Genomic DNA, 26,522 nt, shown 5'->3' on the forward strand with positions numbered 1-26,522 from the left:
TTGGATTGAGAAGCTATCTGTGTAATCATTTACTGGCTCACTAAAATGTTAAGGGTCCTTGGGTTAGTCTTGAGCCTTTAAATTTTGGCAGGATAGAACTTCCAGAAGATTTACTACAGCTTAATTATTGACCTGACATAATACTTAGGCTATGTAGCACATGCTGATGGCCTGTTTAGTTTAATTAATTGCTGAATAAGCATTTTATTTTTGTACCTTTGAAGATTTCCTGCAGTTAATGTGCCTTGGTTAATTTTCATAGCATTGGACAGAAGTCTGTATGTCTTGCTCCGTGAATTTATTATAGGCAAAACCTGTAAAAAGGGGAAAACACGTTAATACTTATAGCTGTTCGGAATCACACATTTTAGTTGTAACACAAGCTTTGTTCATACTGGAGTTAGAATTTGTTTGCAAAACTAAACTTATTCATTCCTATTTAGTTTGCTGAATCATCCTGCAGATCCAAGTTTATCCATGTCTCATTACTTTGCTTACAAGTCTGCAAGCTGCCATAGTTAAAATAATTGAAACATTAGAGAGCATACAATAATTTTTAAAGATCCTGATTTCCTTGTGTTTTGTTCATTATTGAAGTACCTATCAACATGTACCTGCTTTTTCAGTGCCTTAATACAGCTGAGAAAACCTATAGCAGATGTTCTTCTACATGAACAACAACAACAAAAAAGAATAATTTCTATTATTGTAAAATAACTGTACAGAAATTATAAGCCATATTTTATTCAGGTGTCAAAATCAAATTAAATTGCTTTCCTTTTGCATCCCCTGTGGGAAAGCGCTATAAAATTTAGCAGAAATGCATGTCTTCAAGTTAAGTGTAGTCTTACTGTTTGGCTAACAAAATTTTTACATCTCCAGCCTCAGATTCTAATGGATGGTTCAAATAGCTAGATGTCCATCACTAAGTTCTGTAACTTGTCAGGATATTTTCTGAGAATATTTGGAATATTTTAACAGGATTTTCAGTTTTGGAGATACTTGTCTTGGCTTTCATAATTGTTCATTCATTTATTTGTTCTTTTCTAAAATGAGGTAATATTAAAAACATGTATAAATTAGCACAAACAAGTCCATTTTGTCTTTATGCAACTGAAATGTAACTACCAGTATCTACTATTATTAATCTAAATTCCTGACTCATCTTCTTCCTATGACAAGAACCAATTGGTTCATGTCTACTTTCGTCTCTTCTGACCTGAGCTACTATGAAGATGCAAGATCTCATATGTGACTCCAGGCAGAAAAAAGTTTCACTGACAGAAAAAGAGCTCTGTTTCATTTATTTTCATGAACACAGGAAATATGTTGTCGACATGAGCTGTAGTTTCACATTTTCTTAGCCTCGACTAGTCACAAGCTTCTGACAGAAGAGACATCACCTTCCCTTCCCATCCTGGCGGCACGCCTCTCCAGCATGTGCCAGCACGCACGCTCCTGGGGTTGAGGGAGCCAGGTGAAAGAACTAATCATCTGGCCAAGTATTAATCATACCAGCCGAAAGCATACCGGCAAACCAGCAAGCAGGTTAGTTTTCAGATGGGTCAGCTCTGTCATCTGGTTCCCCGTGTTTTCATACGCCTGCTAGTGCTGTCACAAGAAAGGACCAAAACTGGGAGCCACCACCCCAGCAGTCCGCACGTACATCATGAAACCCTTGCCTCGGACATGGGGGCACTAAAACCACCAGACAGGATTTTCCTGTGTAAGCCAGCCCATCAGTTGAAAGGGCCTCTCTCTAGGCTTTAGTTTCTTCTGTTGTGAGGTTTCTTTCTCTGTCAGTCTATCTATCTGCTCCCCTTTTTTGGAATCATTCTCCATCTGGTGCACCACCATTCTGGAAGGGCCAGACAAAGCCTGGCTGCCTAATGCTTACGCACTCTTGAACAGCTCTGAGGTTTGACTTTGGTTTTGGAACAAGCATGCTTTACTGTTTCTTACAGCTGTTTTATAAGGGCAGTGGCAAGGAAGTCTATCTGTTTTGAGGATAATGAACGCAGTTAGATTCTTCATTTGAGAACTTCTGAAAGGTCAAACCCAACCTTATTAGGAAAACTCTGGTGACTTGCACAGACACTAGCAACGGGAACAATGAACACACATGGGGAGCATTATTTCATGCACAGCTGGGTACCTGGGACCAAAAAAAAAGAAATCCCAGAAAAAACTGGGGCATTTATAACTTCCAGGGAATGGAGTGATAGGAAAAAAAAAAAAGAAAGAATAAACCCTCCCTTCAACAAACCCAAAATGGAGATAGTGTAAATCAAGGAACCTGAAATACATACACTCCTAATATGCTGCTACAAAATAAAATGTAACCTTTGCTTCTCTAATGCAGAACAGGTCAATACAGTGGCATATACAGTGTGTGGCAGTGGACTCATTGTCTCAGTTAATCGGAAAGCATTGTGAATTTTAAATCACCAGCTTTTAGGCAGCCAAGACTGTGAAGGTCTGAATAAGTTTAAATAAAAAGCTGCCAGTATTTGGGAACTTAACAAATTATCTCATAGTTATTATTACGCTATAAATAAGTACGTGCAATATTATGGCTCTCTAAATCTTACCTTTTTCTTATGCAAAAAAGAAATATTGTCATTATTTTTCCACTTTTCCTCAGTTCAGTCTGTTTTTTTCCTGTAATAAATAAACCAATAGAAGGTTATAACCATTTCTAAGCAATAAATTTAATAATAGTTTTAAAGAAAAAAAAAACAGCAAATCACTTGCATTTATCTATACATTATTTCTAAGAACATTTCCCAGCACAATAAGAAAGACATTGCATAGAGTAATGGTTTTTTGAGCTGTCCCATAGGCCTCACTGGGACTATTGCCTCTATTTTCAGTAGGGAAGGGTTACAGCAAAGTACTTCGCTGCTGCATTTTTCTTCATTTATCAAAAATTCTCTTTCTTCTTCAATTCTTTTCTTGAGAACTTTATACCATTAGTGTACAGTATCTACAGAGGGCAGTAGCTCTCTAAAGCTGCTTCTGCAGGTGCAAAGCAGAAATCCAGCAAGACTTATTTAGATTCCAGCCAGTAAGTTCAGTTAAGCCTGCTTCCTAATAAATCAAAAAACAAACCAATGTGCTGTTAAGTTTTCAAGTTGGTAGTGACTGTGAAAACCAATAGGTCTTCTGGGATTTCACCTTGAAAATTTAAGCCCAGAATCTAGATTGAACAGTCTTAATGTACAATGAAAATACATAGGTATGAAATAATTGGAGACATGAAAAATAATGTTATTATTGTATTACCTACTATGCATTTTTGGCTCTTTTTCTTTGAGAGATTGGTCTCTCCAGTTTTTAATAATTTATTTTTCCTTGATTGGATTCCAACTTTTTAGCAATGCTGTAATAGCTAGGATAATCAAACTGAAGGATTTCTTTGTGATTTTCCCTAGTTACCATTGAACCTTTTTGCTCAACATTAATGTTACATAAAGTTATGGGCAACTAATGAAGACTTGCCTTTCTCTGTGGATACCCTCAGCACTCTTGGGCATGTCTATTGCTTGGGCCAAGAGGCTAGGAATTAAAAAAAGCACTCTCACAGTCAATCACACTCAACGCAACTTATCTGTCCCAATGGTCACATAAGCCCTCCACACCACAGAAGCCAGCAATGCCCTGCCAACCTTCTGAGTGCAATAACTCCTAGGTGACCAGCACTAGGGATGGGTGAGTGCACCAGGCCCCTTCCCACAGGAGCTGGTTGAATGCACAGTAGTGTTACAGCATTTTTTTGCCCCAGCAAAATCTGTGATATAATGAAAGGCCAAGAAGTCACAACTGACATGGTTTTTCCACTTACTGTATTAACTAGACCAAGTCTTGAGCACATGAAGCAATGAAAGGTTAGCTATCAGCCACAGTACAAGAGCATGTGAAGAAGGGATAGGTATGCAAACACTAGAAGATGATTAATCAAATTATTCCCTCAATTTTGAAACATAAATGAAGTCTTACTATGTTTTGCTACAGTTACTTGTTGTAGTTATGTGGACGGGTGGACTGTGATGCACAGGCCAGCTTTTTAGCCTCAGTTACGTGAGTGCAAATCCCACTGAAAGGGTAGCTACATGTAAGTACCAAAGGATGGATTTTGGCCCTTAACTTCCTATAAAAAAAGAGTGTTTTTTCCTATTATTGTTGTTGTTATGGGAAACAAATTGGGCAAAGAACTTTTGGAAGGAAAGTGTTTTCTAATGGCCAAGAATGTAATAGCAAAGAAAATAAAGAAAATGAATTATCAAGATGAAAATAAGGTAATGAAGAAAACAATGGTTAGAACAGCAAATTAAACAGAGGGAAAATGCTTAAACAATCCTCAGATCATCCTTGTTCACAATCAATAAGGTGACCGCTTGTGTACAACAAAAGCTCTTTTTTTCTTTGTTTAAAATATCTCCTTCTTTCATTGCAAGAGATCTGTGATTTTTTTACCTCTTCCGTCTTGCTCACCACTGCACTTAAGATGCTAGTTTCAAGTACATGCGACAAGGCGAAATCAAGAATCACCTAATAGTACCAACTGAAGTGAAATGTTGGCTTTAGAAACCTCTTTGTCTACATATATGAAAGGGTAAAAATACTGGATGATGAAGTAGAGTGATGATGAAATGAGCCATTGGATGATACACAGAAGAACGAATCAAATAGCACTGGAATCAACAGGAATCTTTCCATTTACTTTAGTGGGCATTGAACTAGCCCATTACAGAGCAGAAGAAGACACATGGAGATGGTAGCTACCATTGTCAAAGCTTCCAGATCTCTGTTTTCCACATTCATGAGCATATGAAAATACAATACTTTCCAGGAGGTGCACGAATGAGTTCATTATGACTTAACATTAGAGAGGATGTTATGACATAATGTTATTCTATGGAAAAAGGACCCATTATTTTCTTTAAGTGCTGCTGTGTTTAAAGAAATTGCGGAAGCATTTTCATTTTTCTTCTTTCTTTCATTTTTCTTCTTCAGGTTTCTGTGCGCCATTTACTGTCTAAATTCTGAATACAGCCTTAGTTAGGAACCTTGCCACAACACGTTTCTAACCTGTGGTACAGATGGAGACTTAACAGCATCCCACGATGAGAAAGGCTTACAGCATGCTGTAATGCAAGATTAGTATTTACTGTTCTGCCTTTGAACAGCAGGCATTTAGATGCTGCTGCATGGCATATTGTTTGGGAATTTTGGGGAGTGTAGGTGTATGTGTGACAGTGAGAGAAATCCTCCCTATATAACACAGATAGCCAATAAAACATAGGAGGGTTTACTATGTGCAGGACATTTTCCATACCTGGGACATATTGGTGATAAAGAGCTTTCCGAATCATTCCAGAAGTGGCAGTACATGACTGTTACCATGTCCTGGGGCTGCAATGATCTTCTTTAAGCTCACAAAAGAAAGGCAGTCACAAAGCCTCCCAGGAAGACCCAAGGGACTGCAGGGAGTGTTGTGTGTGATTCACCCCAACTCTGATTCAGTCCTGAATTTACGTACTCAGTTTCATGCCAGAAGGGAGGTCTTTCAGAAAACAGGAAAATACTAGACCCACATCTTTCTACAGACTCAGCCAGAGACATGTTCATTACTTCCTCAGACCAACACTGTATAAAGAACGTCCTTATGCAGCAGCTTCCCATTTCACCCAGAAACAACTTTATTCCAGTGGAGAACTCAGTGATTTCTGTGTGCATAAAGTGCTTTTGCATTTCCAGGGTATAATTATTCTATACACAAGTTACAAGTGCAAGATGATTTATCAGCATTTACCAGCAGTCCTGGTCAACCGGGGAGGTCCCAGATGACTGGAAGTTAGCAAATGTGACGCCCCCCTACAAGAAGCATTGGAAGGAGGATCCGGGGAACTACAGGCCTGTCAGCCTGACCTCAGTGCCGGGGAAGGTCACGGAGCAGATCATCTTGAGTGCCACTATGCAGCAAGTGCGAGACAACCGGAGGGATCAGGCCCAGCCAGCATGGGTTTATGAAAGGAAGATCCTGCTTCACTAACCTGGTCTCCTTCTATGACAAGGTGACCCACTTAGTGGATGAGGAGAAGGCTGTGGATGTTGTCTACTTGGACTTTAGTAAGGCCTTTGACACTGTCTCCCACAGCATTCTCCTGGAGAAGCTGGCTGCTCATGGCTTGGATAAATGCACTCTGTGCTGGGTAAAAAACTGGCTGGATGGCCAAGCCCAGAGAGTGGTGGTGAATGGAGTCAAATCCAGTTGGTGGCCGGTCACGAGTGGTGTTCCCCAGGGCTCAGTGTTGAGGCCGGTCCTGTTGAATATCTTCATTGATGATCTGGATGAGGGAATTGAATGCACCCTCAGTAAGTTTGCAGAAGACACCAAGTTGGGTGGAAGCGTCTATCTGCCAGAGCATAGAAAGGCCCTACAGAGGGACCTGGACAGGCTGGATCGTTGGGCCGGGGCCAACTGTATGAGATTCAACAAGGCTAATTGCTGGGTCCTGCACTTGGGTCACAACAACCCCATGCAACGCTACAGGCTTTGGGAGGAGTGGCTGGAGAGCTGCCTGGTGGAAAAGGACCTGGGGGTGTTGGTTGACAGCTGCCTGAACATGAGCCAGCAGTGTGCTCAGGTGGCCAATGGCATCCTGGCCTGTATCAGGAATAGTGTGGCCAGCAGGACCAGGAAGGTGATAGTGCCCCTGTACTCGGCATTGGTGAGGCTGCACCTCGAGTACTATGTTCAGTTTGGGGCCCCTCACTACAAGAAGAACATTGAGGTTCTGGAGCATGTCCAGATAAGGGCAACGAAGCTGGTGAAGGGTCTAGAGAACAAGCGGCTGAGGGAGCTCAAGTTTTTTAGTCTGGAGAAGAGGAGGCTGAGGGGAGACCTTATTGCTCTCTACAACTACCTGAAAGGAGGTTGTAGCGAGGTGGGGGTCGGTCTCTTCTCCCAAGTAACAAGCGATAGGACGAGAGGAAACGGCCTCAAGCTGTGCCAGGGGAAGATTAGGTTGGATATTAGGAAAAACTTCTTCATGGAAAGGATAGTCAGGCATTGGAACAGGCTGCCCAGGGAAGTGGTCAAGTCCCCATCCCTGGAGGTATTTAAAAGATGGATAGACATGGTGCTTGAGGACACAGTTTAGTGGTGGACTTGGCAGTGCTAGGTTAACGGTTGAACTTGATGATCTTAAGGGTCTTTTCCAACCTTAACGATTCTATGATTCTATGATTGCAGTTGTAACTCACTGAAAACAGAAAGATCTGGAAAACATTTTGGTGGCTGACTTCACAAATGCCAATAAATGGACAAGAGAATCCAGCTCCAGTTATCCAATACTTTTTTTCTGGACTGTCTATAGGAATGATTGCAGAGCAGTCTGAGGAACCACAGTTTATTGTAAGTGTTCGATTCTCCTCTGGCCTTGTATTTCTCATTGTGTTCAGTAGGCACTGTAAGAAGTATTTCTGAAAAAGGATCTATCCTAATATTTCTCATAACTGCAGCTTCATTATTGACACATAAGGGAGCTCCAGCATACACAGAGCTCTCCCACTGCCTGGCACTGTTATCATTCTGTCTAGCCTTGCTCATAATAGATTCAGGAGACAGAGTAGTAAAAAGGCACCAAATACCAGCAACTTATGAACATTACTGACTTCATCACTCATGCAACAGTATTGCCATAACAATGGAAATATCTATTGTTTTAAAAAACAATGGATCAGCCTATGCAGATCAAAATAGCATCTATTTCTATTTGCAAAACAGTGATGATTAAAACTGGTCTCATATGCTTCTAGATATTCACAACTCAGTGGGATTATCTCAGTAGCCTAATTTCTAAAGGGCTTCTATCACTTACTGCTGAAGATTCCTTGCTGAAAGACCTTCCATCATCACTATACTGAACATGCAAGGGGCAATTCAGCACCAGTCATAAAACCACCCCTGCCCCCCATTTCTGGGTGAAACAGTGCAGAAGAAAACTTCTTGGTGTCACATTGTTGAAGTGTGAAATACTGCTTTCAACAGTCATGAGCAAAACCCTTAAATTAAATAAAACTAATCTATATATATCTTTTTTTTCCTGAGACAACAGACTCAGCTCATTTAATTTTTCGTCATGATTTTGGTGGATATGACTAAAAAATTGCCTTAGTATTTGATCCTCCATTTGGAAAAATGTGTTAGCTGGATGCATGGATCTATTTTGCTACATTGTAAAAATGCACTGGCTATAGAATTCAAGTCTACTTTCAAGTGCTTTATTAGCTAGCTAGTGGCAAAACTGGACAAAACTCTTACACTTCAAAAGCACAAAGGGCAAATTCTGCTTTTTAAATTACAAGTAGAAAACCAAACTAAAGATTTGATCATTAAGTGAAGTGAAGTAAAAATATAATAAAGCCAAAGTAGTAGGCAATAAAAATATAATAAATATTCTAAAATAAGAGAACAGATTCAATTAATCTCTGACATAGGAAGTCACTTTATATTTAACTTGCAATTATTCCTACTTTGATTTGACCAAAAGGTTTGATTTGGTAAGTGTACCAATACTGAATAGATGTATAGGTTTGGGGGATATTCCCATTACCATTATTCCAGTGGAATTAATCACCGAGGAAAGTGGAAGCAAATATGACTGATCTTAGAAACAGCAAAAAGGTGGCAGAATCTTCTTGAAATAGACTGAACCTGACAGGCACTTATTCCTCAAAAACAACTTTTATACAAACTGTTATAACTCCTCAGAGTGTAAGGTATTCCTGTGTTTCTGCTATGCAATTGTGGGAGAAGAAAACAAATAATTTGCGTTCAAAAGGATATCTATGTCAGTTTAGGTATTTGGGAGACTCTAGCAGCCCCAAAATAGACTTAAAATGTTAACTGACACTCAAAATACATGAAGGGGGAGGTAGAGCAGAAAATTTCTTAGATGTGACTTGATGAGGGTTGATGAGCCCCCAATTATGTGTGTGCTTTCTTAGCTGTTAAAATATCAGCATCCCCCTGTGCCTTACTGTTCTGGCAGATTTGTTTTTTCAGCAGCCAAATATAGCCTTTTGTTTAGCAAGAAACACAAACTACAGACAAGGTTGCTTCAGACAGAAAAATAACTCAGGGGCTTAATAAAGTAGGTTTTTCCTATATTTCAGCACTTAAAATAACAAAGTCACTGTGACTTGAAACCTGACTACTTCTTAATGCCTTCTGAACATAAAGAATAATGTCACTACAATCAATGAATCAAAAAGCAAGATGACCTTAATTTAAATATTTAAGGAGCAATTTAGGAAAGTGAAACATGTGAAGGCAAGGAAGGAGGCAAGGAAGAGTACTTGCTGGAAACTTTGCCTCTCTGATTTTGAGAACACACAAGTTTACTTGAAAAAGAAATGAAAATAATTATGAGTAATAAATCTTTTGTGTTATCTTGTTAATGTCATTGCTTTTTTTTTTTGAGAAATGTGGAACCATTCCATAGACACAACTGAGCTCTGCCTTCTCTTAAGGGTTGCAGCACCATTGAAGCTTGAACTCATTTAAGCAGTTCTGTTGTGCTTTCAATTCCCCCTACCTTCTTTTTTTCTTCCAGTGGATTGAAATGTGACCAAATAGCAGCATGACTGTAAATGGAAAAGATAATTCTCACACGACATTCTTCTCAGTGCTTTGGGGAAAAGACACACATACAAACACATTTATTCATGTCTGATTCAAGATGTGAAAAAAAAAAAAATAAGGCATTGGAAACACACTTAAAAACTCTCCTATGTATTTGTTTTGTTTAGGCTAATTAAGACTTCTGCTTTATGTTACCACAATAGACACTAAACATTTGCAATATATTTACTGAGGTTAAAGGAATTATGGGTGAATTTGTATCTATTACACCATTATGCTTAAGCAACACTGCTTTGGTAATCACTTGGAATATATTTTTATCAGTCAAAAAGGTGACTTGTCAGTCTGACCAGAGACATTTTGCATCCCCAATATATTCTATAATACAGTATGCTAGTAAATTTTGTTTCTGAGGAAAAAAAATCCTCTTTTGTTGCAATGTTATATTACCATATTTGCATAGCTGGATTAAAGATGGAGGCAAAAGTACTTGTGGATTGGCTGGGATCTATAGTTTGCCTTACTTTTCTCATACCTGTGTAATTTGTTATACTAATGGTGGTCCTTATAATGAACTGAAATAATGGACAATTCCTGAAGTAAAATATGTCCAAAAGAGTGAAGAGTAAGTTAAATATTCTAACGCTAGTGATACTGGGATTTACTTCTGTTGTTGTGTCTCTAATGCGCACACGCACACACAACAAACACTCACTTCCCTTATTAAAACATGATGGTGGAACTAGTTCTTACTAACACAGTTTTTTTCCATGTCCTACTCACAAAATCTAAATTAGATTAGAGTCAAGCTGCAGCTATATTAAGTCTCCTCTTCCAAGGAGATTTTTTTGGACATATATCTTTTGAGTTTCTCCAGCAATATGAAGAACTGAAAGCTCTTAGTTATAAAAGCTATTTTAGATCTTAAAAAACTTGGGGCTACTTTCTTTCATTCAGCTCTTGTATTGTACATTGTTAACTTTTCCTGAAGCGTAAAAGCTGGAAAATTGGTATCAGCATTCTTCCCTTAAATCACAGTATACAGGATAGCACAATATCAAGACACCAGTAAAATTCAAGGCCTTGATGCATGATTTTGGAAATTTGTACTCTGTTAAATTAAGAAGTTAGTTCTTCCAGCTGTTTCATTTTCTATATCCCCAACTCTGGCCAAGGTAACTGACCCCCTAACAGAGACAGCAGAATGGGAGGTCTGTTCCAATGAGAGAGCTCCCCAGTGCTTCTTGTTTATAGCCCAGCGTATTAACTACCATTGAAAAATGGCTACTTCAATTTACATCAAGGTGCAGAGCTATGGATTGGAGTAGTTGAGGAGATGCTATGGAGCACATTCAGCTTTATTTGCAATGGGACCTCTAATCTCCAGGAGATTAACGGAGCAACAGGTGGGAGGAGTGATTCTGAAATTGCTCCAAGGCATCAGAGATGACAGATTAGTGCAGAATAAAGATCTGTGTTGAGGCTCCAAGCTGCAAGTGAAGAGTCCAAGATGACATTTCAGACCCATCACCCTGCTAAGCAAAGAGTAGCTAATTAGCTAGCAAAAAAGAAACCTCTGCCTTCTCAGAGCTTGGGCATCTAAATTATCCTGTTCAGGAATAGACAACCCATTTTCTTGAGGTGGTTCTAGGAGGTGCCTAACCATTATATGGTCAAGGCTCTTGTTGTTGAAAGAGCACTGACAAAGAAATTACAGACATCCTCCAGATGAGGGTGGTCACACACACATCTGTTCTACGGGAGTACCTTTACCTCACAGCTGCAAAGCTGCTGTGGGTCCAATGTTACATTTATTTGAGGAATGCTGAGCATTCAATGCATCTATACAAGCAGGTTTGCACTGATTTAAAAAGTCAATAAATGTCATTGTAGACAAGCCCTTAGTTTCAGAGACGTTTACACGTTTGTGGTGATGACTGCTATCACACATTGGTTACCTATGAGAAGCTACAAGATGATGGATGAGTGCAGATGGGTGGGTAAAAACTGAATCAGACTATGCTTGCTAGCAATTCAATTCAGTGAAAAGGTCAAAAATAGCAGGACAGTAACGAGGTTTTAAGTAAATGTTACTAAAATTTAGGTTATTTTGAGTATTTTCAATGCTAAACCTTATAAACAAGTATCAGAAACAAGTTTTCCCCTTTGCCCCAACCCTGTAAAAATCCATGAAAGTTCCTTTCTCCTTATTTCCTCACACTAAGAAACTCTGACAAAGATAGTTCAAATGTGGAGTGAGCTTAAGGAAATGTGTCTTCCACTCTAAATTGTCCAGAATTGGCTGAATGGTGCAGGTAGTCACATCACTTGCATAATGTACAAGTCAGCAGTTGATCTCCTCTCCTACATACCAGGCAACCTTCTCACTAAAAAAGTGATTCAGATATTTTGCCTCAAAATTGTGTTTCCTTGAATGCTACCAGAGGTTGGCAGAAGTGACATGTTCCTAGTAAAATGCTCGGCATTGAATGAATTGAATGTTCAGTGCCATTCACAAAGTTCTTAAGCTCAGACAGCAGGGAGCTTTTTAAGAGGGCAGGTATGAGCAAACTCAGGTAGAAATCAGAGAGGCTGCCTGGGAAATGAAATTACCCAGAATAATCACTAAACTAGGGTGGCTTGGGAATTTGTATGTTTTAAGTTCATAAATTTCAGCTCTGTTGGTTAGTTCCTTATCTGGTAAAAAATAGAATTTTAAAATAACTTTATAAGGATAATACATGCGTCAATAAGAGACGCATGTTGGACTAAAATTAGATTGTTTTAATTAGCAGTTCTAAAGTTGCAGAGACATATAAGAACCACCACTACTGAGAATCGACAATGAAGTTGTAGGAGGAACTTCAAGCAACATGAAGATGAGGGGAGGCAGCATTGCCAGTGCTGCTAAAGAGCAGCAAGGAACTCAGAGGAAACAATATCACTGATAATAAGAGATGCAAAATTTTAAAAGCTGTTTCAGGGCTCCAGACTGTGGGCTGCAGTTGTTTGAAATGGATCTATTTCAGGACTCACAAAGTTCACTTAAAGTCTTCCGAAAATAAAACCTAAACTCAAAATAAAAATCTTGCATGGTTTTAGCTTATATGTTTTAAATAGTAGTCTTATACACTCTATTTAGTTGGGCTGCACAGAAACCCATTGAATTTGAATGAGATTCCTTGAAGGAGATCTTCTTGAAGATGTCTATTGTGACAGACCTGGCCAAAAACAGGAAGAGCACCATCCCATGTGAATATATTTTGGAGAAATATTTGTCCTGCAGCTCCCGGTGACTGGAAAAGCTCTTTAAAGGTGAGTTAAGAATGACTGCATATATCAGGAACAAATTACAAGCTGGAATGGAGGGTTACTTTAATATACTGCTTTTTTATAAATATCCAGTTTACTCAGCGACACTGAAACTTAGGACAAAAATCAAGAATAAAACTTAATTTAGATTAATGAAAACAGCAACTTGAGAGAAAGTGTTTTAAGCAAAGTAAGCGACTGTTATCAAGTTTGAGGATGACACCAAATTGGGGGGAGCAGTGGATCTCCTTGAGACAGGGCTGCCAGAGGGACCTAGGTGGGCTGGAGCAATGAGCCATCAGGAACCTTATGGAATTCAGCAAGGACAGATGCTAAGTCCTGCATCTGGGAAGGAAGAGCCCCTTGCAATGATACAGGATGGGGATGGACTGGCTGGGGAGCAGCTCTGCTAAGAAGGACCTTGGGCTCATGTTAGACAGCAAGCTGAACCTGAGCCTGCAGTGTGCCCAGGGAGCACAGAAGGCCAACAGCATCCTGGGCTATATTGACAGCCGCATATCAAGCAGATTGAGAGAAGTTATCATCTCCTTTTGCTCATTAGATGGCACCTAGAGTACTGTGCCTGCTTTTAGGGCCCACAGTACAAGAACAGCAATGATAAAATGGAACAAGTTCAGTGGAGAGCCATCACGATAGTCGAGGGATGGAGCACTTGCCCTGCAGTGAGAACCTGGGGTTGTTCTGCCTGGAGATGAGCTGGCTTTAGGGGGACCTCACAGCAGTTGTCCACTACCTGTAATGAGGTTATAAAGGAGATAGAGCCAGGCTCTGTCAGGAGACAGCAGCGCATGGCAGGAGTGCAAGAGATAATGGGCAGAAACTGAAACAAAAGAGAGTCAAACTGGATATAAATAAAAGCAAACTTCTTCCCTGTGACAAAGTCAAGTAGCAGAACAAGTTACCCAAAACATTGTGCAGTCTCCATCTTCTGGGGTTTTCAACATCCAACTGGATAAAGCCCTAAGCAATTTGATCTGATCTCATAGCTGAGCCTAATTTGAGCAGGACCTGAGACCTCCTGAGAACGCTTTGAACCTGAATTTTCCAGTGATCATTCTGTGAGTATATGAAATGTCTAACATGTTTGTGAGGAGCCTGGTTGAGAGTGTCTTCTCTTCACAGGAAAGGGTGACTTTCCTTATTCTTGACAGAGGGATAAAGAATTGACTTGAACATCCCCATTCAGATTATTTATGGAAGAACATAGTGCTAATCATACGATTGTGTTTTGTGGGGGCAAGAAGTGGCTCGATTAAATTGAGAACTAAACCAAAATGAAATTTGAGGTTAAAGAATGGCTGGTTCTTTCCCTGCACTACGCAGTCAGCTCTCACACTGTCTCTGCACGTTGTGGTGTCTCTCATAACAAAGCTCCATGGAGCACAATTTGCTGTGGAATAACAAATGGAGACATCCCAAACTGCAAAATTCTGCTATGGTTGCTACTGGGGCTGAGGGCAAGAGAGAGGTTCAGACCTAGCTCTTCTCCTCTCAAGAGTGTGACAAATGAAGAACATGACAGCCTTTCCATTAAAAGCAACAGTGTCCTGAGGACATAGATGCCGCTCTCTCTGAAACTCTTTTACAGGGAGACTGCCAAAGTATTTTGGAGTGAACACACCAAGGACGGGGAACAGCCCCCTCACTAGCCAAGAGCATTCTGTCTCACTCTGTGTATGTTACTGTAGGCACAAAAGGTGCCCAGATAGAGATGGAAAACATGGCAATGTTTCTACCTTTTTGCAGAAGCAATGCACTCAGTATTCATAAATTGCAAACGTAGCAGTTCTTTACATTTGCTCTTAATGACAATAAAGAAGATGTTTGGGAAGAACCCATTAACCAAACTGAGATCTCTAGCAAAAGGACTGGCAAAATCATCACTAGCAAAATAGAGCTGGAGACATGAGAGAGGAAGTCTTGACACTTCATCATCATTGCCACAAGCTATTAATTTCTCTCTGAAAATCCAGTTTAAGAATTTTGATTCAGGATAGATGAATGTCTATAGCAGGGAAAGTAAACATGAACTATGGAAAGTCTTTCTGGTTCAGCTGGAAAGGCTGCAGCCAAGATATTTCCCACTTAACCTTCATCAAGGAACAGGTCAAAAAAGGCCAGTGTGTTTAAGCACAGCACAGGACAGAACAGAACAAAACTTCCTATGAAAAAGTTTAAGTTCACATTCTTTTGGCTTTCGTTTAAACTATTCCACATCACTCCACACTTTCACTTAAAGCAGTTTCCTGACAGCATTGAACACAAGATCTTAAAGGAGGAAAATCAAAAGACAAAAGCGTAAATGGAAAACAGTTCGTGTACTGTATACAAAATGGGGAAAAATATGAAGGACGCATAAGAAACAGCAAAAGAGAAATAATACCTTTAGTCTTTGCAAATTATATAATATGCGGTGCCCAAGGTAATCTTCCACCTTGTGTACTTCCATATATATGTACTTTGAGCTGAACAGTTCCCAGGACATAGGTGGCTTTACCAAAGTAGAAGATTTTTGTTTTACATGAGGCTTCCAAAGAAAAAAGAATTTTCTTTCAGCACTACAAAAAAGTAAGACCAAAACTAAGGTCTCCAGGTATGTCATTTCCAAACTGCTGAGAAAACAGATTACTTCCTCTTTGACACTGCCACCTTCCCATATCCATTACAGCAACTATAAGTATTGGACAATAGAATATAATACATGGCAAATGCCCAAGAAGTGTTTGGCTGTGCAATACCGCGCTCAGGATTTCTCCTGGAAGAAAAGATAAGTATACCTTTGAGCAGTCTGGTATGTGGATGGATCAATAGATATGAGCAAGAAGCACACTGAAATGCCACTGAGAGAGGGAGAGAATGTATTTTCTTCCCATCCTCCACTCACCAAATCTGCTCTACATTCCTTTGGGAGATCTATCAGCCATGATTCAAACTACTACTCTGTTTTAGAAGTTGCCTGTTCACTCAGAGTCATTTGTGATGGCTGTATCTATAGTGTCAGCATGACAGTTTATTGCCCACCTGAATTTTCATCTTCCATTGTTCAGTAACATTGTTCCTACTAAGTGTAGATGTCAATGATTCATGATGAAGCGGGGTAAAGAGCTTCTTCAAACAATGAGAGTGGCCCACACAGAGCTTTGAAGATAAGGGCTGAGACATGGGCTTTCAAACCAGATGTGACTCAGCAAGGTGTCTGGAAGAAAGGGGTGAGGCATTCTTGGAGACCTGCACTGCCCTGTGTTAGGCTCTCATCCAAACTAGCTGCAAGACTTTTTCTGAAGATGAGTTGTTTGACAGTAAGGTATGACTTCAAAAAAACCCAGACTCATAAATACATGCGTTACTGAGATCAATACCAAACTGAAAAGCCCAGCATATTCTTCTATTGCAGGCAGGGAAAAGTGGCAGTTCTGGCAGCTATAGGTGGTTGGAGACTAAAAAAACAGTGAATAGTTCAAATAGCTACCAGATTCAACACACTGGTGCTCCACATGTCTGTCTCTTTTCCAATGTCATGGTAGCATGGGTGTCACAGTTCAGGTTTCAGTACAGAGCTGTATTAGTGCAGCAAATGTAGAATAGCTGAAAGACTGTTGCTCATTATCTGAATTGTCTCTGACTGAAAGGCAGATATTCTTGTGGCAAATTAAAAACTTGCTCTGCACTGGACTTTGCACTGGAGCTCCTGAGGTGTGTGCATGCACTCCATTAGTAATCTCTAACAGAGGAGTGAAGCAGACAGGTCACAGCACTAGCATCACTCACCCCAACTGGAGCTGCTGATGCTTGTGTCAATGACCTCAGTGAACAGTGCAGAGTAGGTAGAAAGCAGCTTTATTCAAAGCAACCTTGAACCAGCAGCCAAAGGGAGAACCAATAGAAAGTCAGCAGTATGGTAGGTATACTCCTGAGTGTGACCACAGAACTTATTCAACAAGGGGATGCGTTCAAGCTCCTCAGCACACGTTTCTCTCCAATAACCCCATGGGTTTCTGCAGCAATCAAGGATTCTTACATGGTACACAAAAGGAGAAATACGCAAAGCATGCATGGTCTTCTCACACTACTTGTGCTGTCCAGCAGCCAGAAAAAACAGTGAGTCCTCCAGGCTTACATACAAGGTAGACAGGGTTCCTCAAAATGGACAATGTCAGGATATGGATGCACAACATCACTTGTCCAAAACAGCAGGGACCTCAGTTCTAGCTAGCCATGTCCTTATTTTACCTGGCTTTTCCAGCCTATGCTGGCAAATATTGTCCACTCTAAAGAACTCACAGCATCTGATAGACTTCTTTTTTGTGTTAAAGGTACCCATGGTACCCAAGATGAAAACAAGTACTTGTAACACAGACCTATTTCTTAAGGTATGGTTATACTGCATCTCAAACCATCACAAGTCGCTGAGGTGCAAAAAGGTGCAAAATTTGTGGAGAGGAAAAGTTTGCAGAGAAATTTAGTGAAAGGGAAAATTGGATGTGAGCTGCATAGGATCGAAAAGATCTAAAAAAGGGACGTACCTGTTTCAACACTCTTGTGGTTGCTCATCTTCCTATGTTGAGCTACTTGTTATTTTTTTGAGGAACCTGGTAATCCCTGACTACGCATACCTCAGGTCTATTCATTTTACCCTTCCTCACTTCAGAGGATCCATGCTTTAGAGGAATTCTCCATATCAAGTAGAAGGGAACAAAAAAACTAACTTAGCAGCCTTTTGCACTTAGGAGTTGAGTTGCAGAGCAGTAGAGCATAGGAAGCCTTCCTCTGTGAGCCTATATACCAGCAATGGACTGAAGTTTACAGTCAGATAAGAAATGCCGACCCTCTACTGATATAGAGATAAAAGAAACTACTGGAATGCCTGGCAGATAAACTTGGGTTAACTTCAGAACATTTTTATTGGTCTAACTATGGTAATGGTCTCTCTGAATCCTACACAATAGTGGCCAAGCAGATAGTGTTACAGTCTCAGTTCATAAATTGGCTCTAGATGTAAAATAGATCGCACCAAGGTAAATTCACATGTGCTTTATTAGGGACACATTCAGGAATTCAGGTATTACAGCTATTCTTTTCAATAAAATAGTGAGGAATGACACCAAGGGAATCTTTGCTAAAAATTACTACATAGGTTGGCTTAATGCATACTTCTTTATTGCTACCAAGGTACCAAAATGCAAATATTATTCTGAAATCTATTACTGTTAACATTTTTGCAGTCCTTGGAATAAGTGACAGCTAAAGGGTATCCTGTGCTGATTATTTACAGCATGTTCGGTTTATTACTGCACTACTGTTCTCTAATTTGTGACTGGCATGCCCTGAGGCAGCCAAGTCAGCAGGAGATAATCCTCAAAAGATTTAGCATAGCTAAATCCAGAAACATGGGTACTGAATCTTTTACAATTCTGTCTTTCTTCCATTCTTTGTCCAACATCATCCCCCTGTAAGATCATCCATTATTCTTCACTACACCTAAAGGTTGTAGTGCTTGTAGGCACCAACAACATCTCCGATCCCTCTAGGCTTTATCTGCCCATAAGCCTTTGAGACATTCCTTCACGTAACAACAGTGGGTGATTTTTAAAACATTTTCCTGTAACTTAAATGATTTAGAAAGAAAAGGCTGTGCATTTTTCTTGTCGGCATAACCCAGCACTGAAATGGATGACACTTTGAATGAGTACAGTGTTCCATTTCTACAGTCAGTACCTCAATTACATTTAATCTAAAATGATCATCCTAGTCTCTTTAAGTGGATTGCAGCTCCTGCTGTTCAAATGAAAGACCTGCTTCATGCTTTCTTCTGTGGAAAGTATAGGAGACACCTTGAAGAGCTGTGCAGGAATTACATTACAGCTGTTCAAATACAGACAGTGTTTATCCATGGCATCACTCATCTATGGGCCAACCAAGACACTCGAGTATATTAAGTCCCTCCAGCTTAAGCTCCTTAGCAATCCTCATAAAGCAAGTGGGTAGGCTCCATCCCTACATGTGCAACTGAAAGAGGCAGGTGCCTTTGAAGGTTTCCAAGAGGAAATCCTGCCTGCCTAACTGCGATGCCCAGAGGCCTTCAGAGGGACTCTCTTCATTGATCAGAGAGAGAATATGCCCTTAGGTAGCTGCTGTTTAAGTATTTAAGACCCAGGGGCACCTCAAGTGCCTTGGCTATGCAGACTGGATCCCACCCTCAGAATCTCATTTGCCTTTTTTAAAGCAGCAACTCAGCAGGCACTTGTGTTTCTTTCCTCTTCTCCCCATGCTTCTTATTAGCTTCTCTCCAAAGCTTATTTGTCTGTTTTAAAAGTCAAACAGTGTGTGTGGCCTTTCTGGATTCTGAGTGACACTGCAGCAATCCTCTCCATAAAAACGATAGGCTTTCGTTAAAAGCGTGCACATTTAGCGTTCTGCTCATGGCGACGCTGGCACAGTCACATGTGTCTGTTATCACACCTTCTCTTGTAGACACACACAGTGCCCTGGTTCAGGTAGCTGAGTGATCTTACAGCCCACATACCCTAAAGGGGTGGCCACATTTTTCCCCCTCACCCCAAGCCACCAGCTCCAACCACTTCTCTTGCACCATGTGGAGCTTCTGTCTACTTGCTGAGCTGAACCAACTCACTAGGACAGCAACAAATGCAGCTTCCCACTGCTCTGTTGAGCTCATTCAGCATGCCAGGAGGTGAGCCAAGAGCCAAACCTGGCACGAAGGAGGAGATGGGAACACACTGCTAGAGGAAGAGGATGGGAGGATCGAGGATGGGAGGATCAAGGATGGGTTTCTCCAGGGCAGCAAGCTATTCGACCGGCTGAGCAGAGTCATGGAGCCTCACCCTCCATTGCAATAAAACCTCTTTAACAAAATGGGAGTTATCAGACAAATTACAGAAATTCCGGGGGGAGTTGATTACGGTAAACCTCAGGAAAAAAAGTTGTTTTTTTTTAATTGCCAGGCATAACATACACAAACCCACGTTATTCACAAAGTCTGCATGCATTTACATAGTTAGATTTGGGATTTCCATTAGGTTCCTTCACGTTTCTGGAGCTGCATGCAAGTCAGCTTCCTCAGCATCAGGAGGATTAGGTTTAAAAAAACAGAAAGGAGAGATCTGAACTTCTCGCTTTATATCTTGCCTCTAAAACTTGCAGCTTTACAAAGGAGGCTAAATATCACGAGACTACTGATAAAAGTCAGGAGAGCTGGCAGCTCTGCAGACATTTATGGGCTTGGTAACACATTTTTCTGTTTTTAAGTGAAAACAGACAAAACAATGCACATGCTAGAATAATGAACATCTTGCCACATTACAATTACAATACTGGAATGGACCACTATTCTGTTTTTATGGATGCTTTTGAGAAAAACAATCCCTATGTTCAGCTCCCTGTTACATTTATTCTCCAGAATTCTAGTGCCAAAGGCTTCCCCATCTTCTCTGTGGGCTTTCCAAGCAGAGTTCACCTCCTGTGAAGCACCACAAAAATACAGCTGCTGTGGAGCAGCTCCTCTTCTTGCTAAGATGGGTTAGTCACATCATAGAGAAATGGTAACATGCAATGCCATAATTACACTCAGACGGCATCAGGAGAGAAATTTTTTTTTAGAACATAAAATTATTGACTTTCAGTGTTTTGCTTCCATTTAGAAATTCCATGAAATATTCTGTGGATAATCTAGCATTGATCTACAAAATAGTCTGGATTTCCATAGCACAGTACCACATCTAGCAATCTTCCAGAATATAATGGTAGAATCGTTATGCTAGTCTGTGATAAAATAGATGAAAAAGAACATTTTTGTTTGGAGTTCTAGCAATATTATAAACTTTGCAGGGAGCTATAAAAATCACAATGTAGAATTATAGTCAATTGTAAGTTATTTTTTTCTATAAAATAACTCAAAACAAAATTTTAATAAAGTCATGATAAAATCTTACGTGAAAAGGTCAACTATTACAAACGTGTTTCACTGTAACCAAATCACCAGTGATGGTTAAGGCTGATGGCTCAGAGCTCCAGGATTAATAGAGCGCACCCAGTAACAAAGGCTTACCAAACCTTTTAAGCAGATTCTGAAAGTAGGAATGTAAGTTCTGGGAAACTGCTGATACCAAATCTGCTGTGTGCAATGCATAAACCAGAAGATGAAACTAGTATTACTTTTCTCAGAAAATAAAAGTCTTTAAGCACCAAAAATTAAAAAGGAATTGCTCTCACCAGTTAACAATAACTTTTGAGCAAGAACAAGCAATACTAAAGCAAAGATCTTGCAAGGGCTCTCAAAAGGAGTCTACTGCCATAAATGAAATATGCTAAAATAATTCAGCTAAAAAGTGTCTGGTTTGGCAATTCATATATTATGTGTTGCATTCTGAGGTGACACCGGTGAAGGCCTTGAGCCTTTCCATTTTAGAGTGTCCTCTACAAGCAGATGACAGTGTTGAACGTGCCCTACTTGGTAAGAACAACAGTAGAGTTACTGCGCTCTGATCATATGGAAATGGTAAATTAGTGTTGGAGAAAGAAAAGTGAAAGACAAAAACAAAGAGGGAGGCGGGGGGGGGGGGAATATTATGTTGTTGGTCCATCTGGGAAGGCAGAGTGATGATTTAGGACTTGTTAAAGGGAGCAGCAGGCTGACTTGCTGCCACCACTGGGGCACAGCAAAGGGGATTGTATCACCTCCCACTCCCTTCTCTCGCTGCTTTCCACATGTGTAACTGCGTAGGGACAAGGTCTACAGGTAATTGCAGTGCAGGGACAGCCACAACTCAATGCATTATTCACTATGTACATACAGCCCCCCTACTCTGTCTGTAACCCCCTTACAGCAGCTCTACCTGTGATGGAGGTGTTAGGAAAATATAGTATGAGAAAGACAACTGCTGGGTGACACGTGTGTCACGTAGCTCTCTTGTGAGCTGTGCTGTTCAGTGCCTTCTAATTTAATATCCTCAAAATCTCCTAAGACAGCAGTTAAAATTTAAACAGGCATTCTGAAAACACACTCTTCATCCCATTATCAGTATCGTGGATGGGATTACAATGAGAGTGGTAATGGTGGAAATTTTTTAGAAGAGATCTAGTATCAACAGCAGGAGTGGTCACTAATTGGATTCTTTCAGTGTCACCGCAGAGTTGTCACGGGACCCTCGTTCTCTGTTGAACACTGCGGCTCTCAAGGCACTCAGAAAGGAGCTTTCTCAATTGTTATCACATCAGTCCGCCTTCCCACTCAAACACAAATCCCCCAAAGCCCTTTCTAAAGCTAAGGAAATAGTGGAACCCACGACTCCCATGACATCTGCGACAAGTGTCCAACCTCGCCTGGGTAAGAATGAGGCCGGCCATTACACAAGGCTCGAACTCCTGATCCGGCATGAACAAACATATAACATCGAGTGCAGTATGTAAGTTAAACAAAGCTAGATAATAAACAGCAAACTGTCAAAGTAGTCTGCAATAAAGTGATCTAGCCAGAACAGAATTTGCAAATCTTTCAAAATATTTTTTTCCATAGCTGTCTAACTTCCACTCAGTGGGGATTTTATAATGGCTTCTACATTTGGAAACACTGTCCCCAGCATCACAACATTTTTAATAAACTGTTTTTATCAGTTCCTGACTGGAATGAGAGCTGTTATAATAATTTTCACACTGATACTTGCCATCTCTAGGATACTTCTGGATTCTTACATGCATTTTTTTTCCCCTAATGACCTCTCATTCAGCCTACTTTTTGAAGATGTATTTACATGCCATTTGGAAATTCACCAAGGTTTTTTTTTTTTTTTTCAGTGTGAAATTACACCAATCATAATTAATTTTTTTTTCCTCTGAAATGGAGACAAAAATCAATGAAAGGCCAAGGAGACATGTCAAGCAGCAGAAACTGAAGTTGCATATTATGGTGGAACAAGCTCACCCACCTCGATTATAAAGTGCTAAAAAGAGGAAGCCCCTGACAAGCAATAAACTGACACATAATTAAGACAATTCAGGGCAGAACACATTCTGGCTGGAAAACATTTTCTTGGGCTCTATCTCACTGCTCGGAGCAGCGAGGGAAAAAAAAAAATGGTGACACTTTGAAAACAACTCTATGAAGACAATCAGTATCCCACCTAGCCTTCACTAGCTGGGGGAAAAAGAAACCCACCAGCTTTTGTGCAGTGCAGATTCCCTCACATCACAGACACAGTTGATAGTACAGACATGCCTGGTATGTTCAGCATTCCATATCAAGCAAAGATGAATTAGCCGCAACAAAAATGTATTACAGCTTTCATGCAGGAGTTTATGAATCTTTTTGTACCTCTGGAATTTTTTACCTTGAGCATACTGTGGATCTACTGAGGTTTGTACCAGTCTCAGATCTTTTCCTCAGATTATTTTTATCTCACTGTGAGGAACATCTTTGTGAGTTCTGAACAATTTTACAGCTGCTAGGATGCTAATGGGAACTTCATGTGTGTACCCAGTACAAGTGCTCTCAGGGAAAAAAAGCCAATGTCAAAGGAAGGTATGTAGAAGTCACCATAAATATGTCTTTGAATGTTTACCATCTGGAACAGTAGATTACGTTTTGACAAGAAGCTGGACTGCCCCGTGGGCATTGTCTTTTAAACAGCCCCATCATTATAAAGGAAGGAAAAACATGATTTGCTGTTCCTAGTTTCTCAGCAAGATTTTCTGGCAATGCTAGAGAAACTCTTTTTTTTTTCTAGTAAAACAATAACAAACTGGGCATGTGCAGTTAGCTATGCACTTTCTTGAAAAATATGTTTTCTTACAGATCATCTGATGTGTGATCTGACGATACCCACAGAGAGGGCTGCGTTTCGGTCAGGCTGTGACAGCAGCAGGCTGCGCAGCTCACATTGCTGCACCTTAGCTTTCCTGGAAGACCAAACCTGTAAGCACTGAAGCTGGCTTATTGGACTTCTCACAGGACAGACCGGGAAGAATGAAGAGGAGAAATCCAGTATACAAGGCATACAAGACTTTAACATAGGATCACAGTGAGGTTTTTCTTTGGTTTTGTTTTTCATTTTTAAGCTTGTAAAAGTTTACATCACTATTTACAGTGAGAAAGAGTGAACTGAGAGAAAAATCAAAACGGTTAAATTTATTCACATACGTTCTGGTCTGGTCATGCAGTCATATTAGGGATTTAGCTAATTCTCTGTTTGAAATTGCTGTGGATCACTTCTGAAGACACATTCTTACTGAAGAGTGTGTTTGAAAATACAAGCTGAGAACAACCTGTAAAGGGGCCAAACAGCCTGCTCAAAAAAAAAAAGTTAACAAAATAGTTGGTTTGAGGCAAAAATATATGTGCAACTTGAAACATGGTTTTATGGGCATCGTTACACAGTTGAATGCCAAAATTGCAAAGCACCAGCGATAAATCCCCTTGCTCAGCCTACTAAACAGATCTTATTTCAGAACACATTATATACAGTATTATTTATAGAATATCTCACCTGTAAATGGTGAGGACAGTGTTAGATTTCTTTCACAAGTAGGAGGCCAATAATTCATAAGCACCACAGGTATGTGAGAGTTAGTGTGAAGATCTGTTATAGTGCAAAAGAAACAAATAATTTTGTTACTCTGCACAGGAAGACGGTATACATATATAGTCAATCTTTTATTAAAAAATAAAAAAAAAGGAAAATAACCCATCCGCTAGTTTCTCCATCTAGATCATTTAGAGTAAAACAATGAGAACATCTTAATTCTCTGGTAAGCTAACATACTGCAATTAGTGATAACATTTCTGACTTCTTAGTTAATTTGCTGGGCTTCCCCCGCTCCAGATATCAATGAACTTAATAGTCGAATTAAACGAAAATGATAGCAGAGTTCTTCCATAACTAATTTCTAATTACATTTCTGCCCCTCTTCCTTCCTAAACATAATTTTTTGCTTACTTTTCATTAACACTTCAGATCGCTAGTTTAGAACCTATAAATATAGTGAGACTTTAATGATCCATTATAGTGATGCTACTTAGTTTTCAATGACTTGTAAAACTTTCGCAAACAGATCTGCAAATGAATTACATCCATCTGCTCTGCTGCAGCTGCAAGAGCAGCATTACATTGTACCCTGCCTTTCCCTACTTTCCTGGTTTTCTCTTAACTTTGAGCCCATGTGTAAGCCAAACCATGTCTATAGCGATCATCAGAAGCCCAGCCAGGTCTCTATAAAGGAGTCTTCAAACTTTACAGACATCTCAAATGCACTTTCAAAACACTCTGGTTTGCCTCCCAGCTGAGCCCCAGACAGGCTGCACACTGCTCAAGCATCAAAACCTAGGAAATACTCTCCCGCGACGCCTTCCCCCGCCCGACCACGCAGTTTCCACGGATCTATCGAGCCACGGGGGCATTTATACCCGCAGCCGCAGCAAGGAGCCCCCCGGGCCGCCGCCGCTTCCCCCGTCCCGCAGCCCCGGGCGCAGCACGTGTGTGCGGGAGAGGGGCGCAGCGCCCGCGGGAGCGGGGGAGAGGAGGCAGCCGCCGCGGTAAGGCACACCGCTCCCGCAGAGGTTTGCTCATCTGCACCTTCCAAAGCCTGACCTTAGCTGCGTTAAGAGTGTTAGCTCGATGAAGACAGCCAAGCATCGGGCTGTGCTCGCTGTTATCTGTCAGCCGTACAATGGCAGCATTGATAAGGCTGCAGCAACTGGCTTTGACAAGTGTGCTGTGCTAGCATTCCTCTGAAAACCGTGAAGGAAAAAGAAAGAGAGAGAGAGAGGCATGAGGTGCCTTTTACTTTACCTGAACAAAGTGTGGGGTTTTATTTTTCCCTCTGAGCTGCTGGAACCGATTCCTCCCTCTTCTCCCCCAAAGCTAGGTAGCTCTTCTTTTGCTTGCAGCTCACACTTGGGGAAGACCACACAGCTCCAGCAAGGCTGCCTCTCTCCCCTAATCCCCACTCGAGTGTGATGACACACACTAACCCCAACCATCTGTTGAAACACGTCCTCAAGCACTCAGCACAGTGGTGTGTCAAGGCGGGCTGCCCAATCCAATCGCTGGGGCTGGGTGGCTCTTAAGGAGCTGGAGGCAGAGACAAGGGCAGAAACTATAGGGCTGAGAACTCTTTAGCAAAGTAACCTGAGATTTTGAGAAAGGGCTGCTATTGAAAAAAAGAGCAGAAGGGGGAGGTACTAGCGGGAAGGTAGAGGGAGTGGATTAGTCTGGTGGCCAGTTGTGTTACTTCTCACAACTCCTTGTATTCCCAAGGGACCACTGGGACCTCCTCACAGTGGGATGCACAGAAGCACAAGAGCAACACTAAAATCTTTTTATGGCGGGTCTATTGCGGGCAATCTCCTCCGAGAGACGCTTTCCTAAAAGAGATAAAAGGTGCAGTCTGAGATCCTGATAAAGTGCTAATGTGGGAGTCGTTTGTACGGCAACGTGACATTTGCATCCCGAAATCCCAACTCCTTACCGTGCCGTGGTCACTCCGCGGCTGCCTCCAGCCTTCCTGGGGGAACGGCGGAGAGAGG

At 40.8% G+C, this 26,522-nt stretch overlaps 1 protein-coding gene across 4 annotated transcripts in view; it reads right to left on the bottom strand.

Annotated features, from left to right (window-relative positions):
- Positions 1-26,099, bottom strand: part of SULF1 (sulfatase 1) — a 126,175-nt gene extending 100,076 nt beyond the window's left edge. For 3 of the 4 annotated variants that reach the window (XM_087751741.1, XM_087751758.1, XM_087751781.1), the window contains exons 1-4: positions 25,786-26,099; positions 24,484-24,576; positions 2,592-2,661; positions 217-314 (exon numbers count right to left, since the gene is read on the bottom strand). The gene's annotated coding sequence lies outside the window, so the exon portion shown is untranslated. The remainder of the gene's footprint in view (positions 1-216; positions 315-2,591; positions 2,662-24,483; positions 24,577-25,785) is intronic. The other variant, XM_087751750.1, reaches the window with a different exon arrangement.
- Between the last annotated feature and the right edge of the window lie 423 nt (positions 26,100-26,522).

This window comes from Nipponia nippon, unplaced genomic scaffold (genome assembly GCF_047370975.1).
Source record: "Nipponia nippon isolate SJK-2023a ecotype South Korea unplaced genomic scaffold, ASM4737097v1 scaffold_1, whole genome shotgun sequence".
Taxonomy (NCBI): domain Eukaryota; kingdom Metazoa; phylum Chordata; class Aves; order Pelecaniformes; family Threskiornithidae; genus Nipponia; species Nipponia nippon.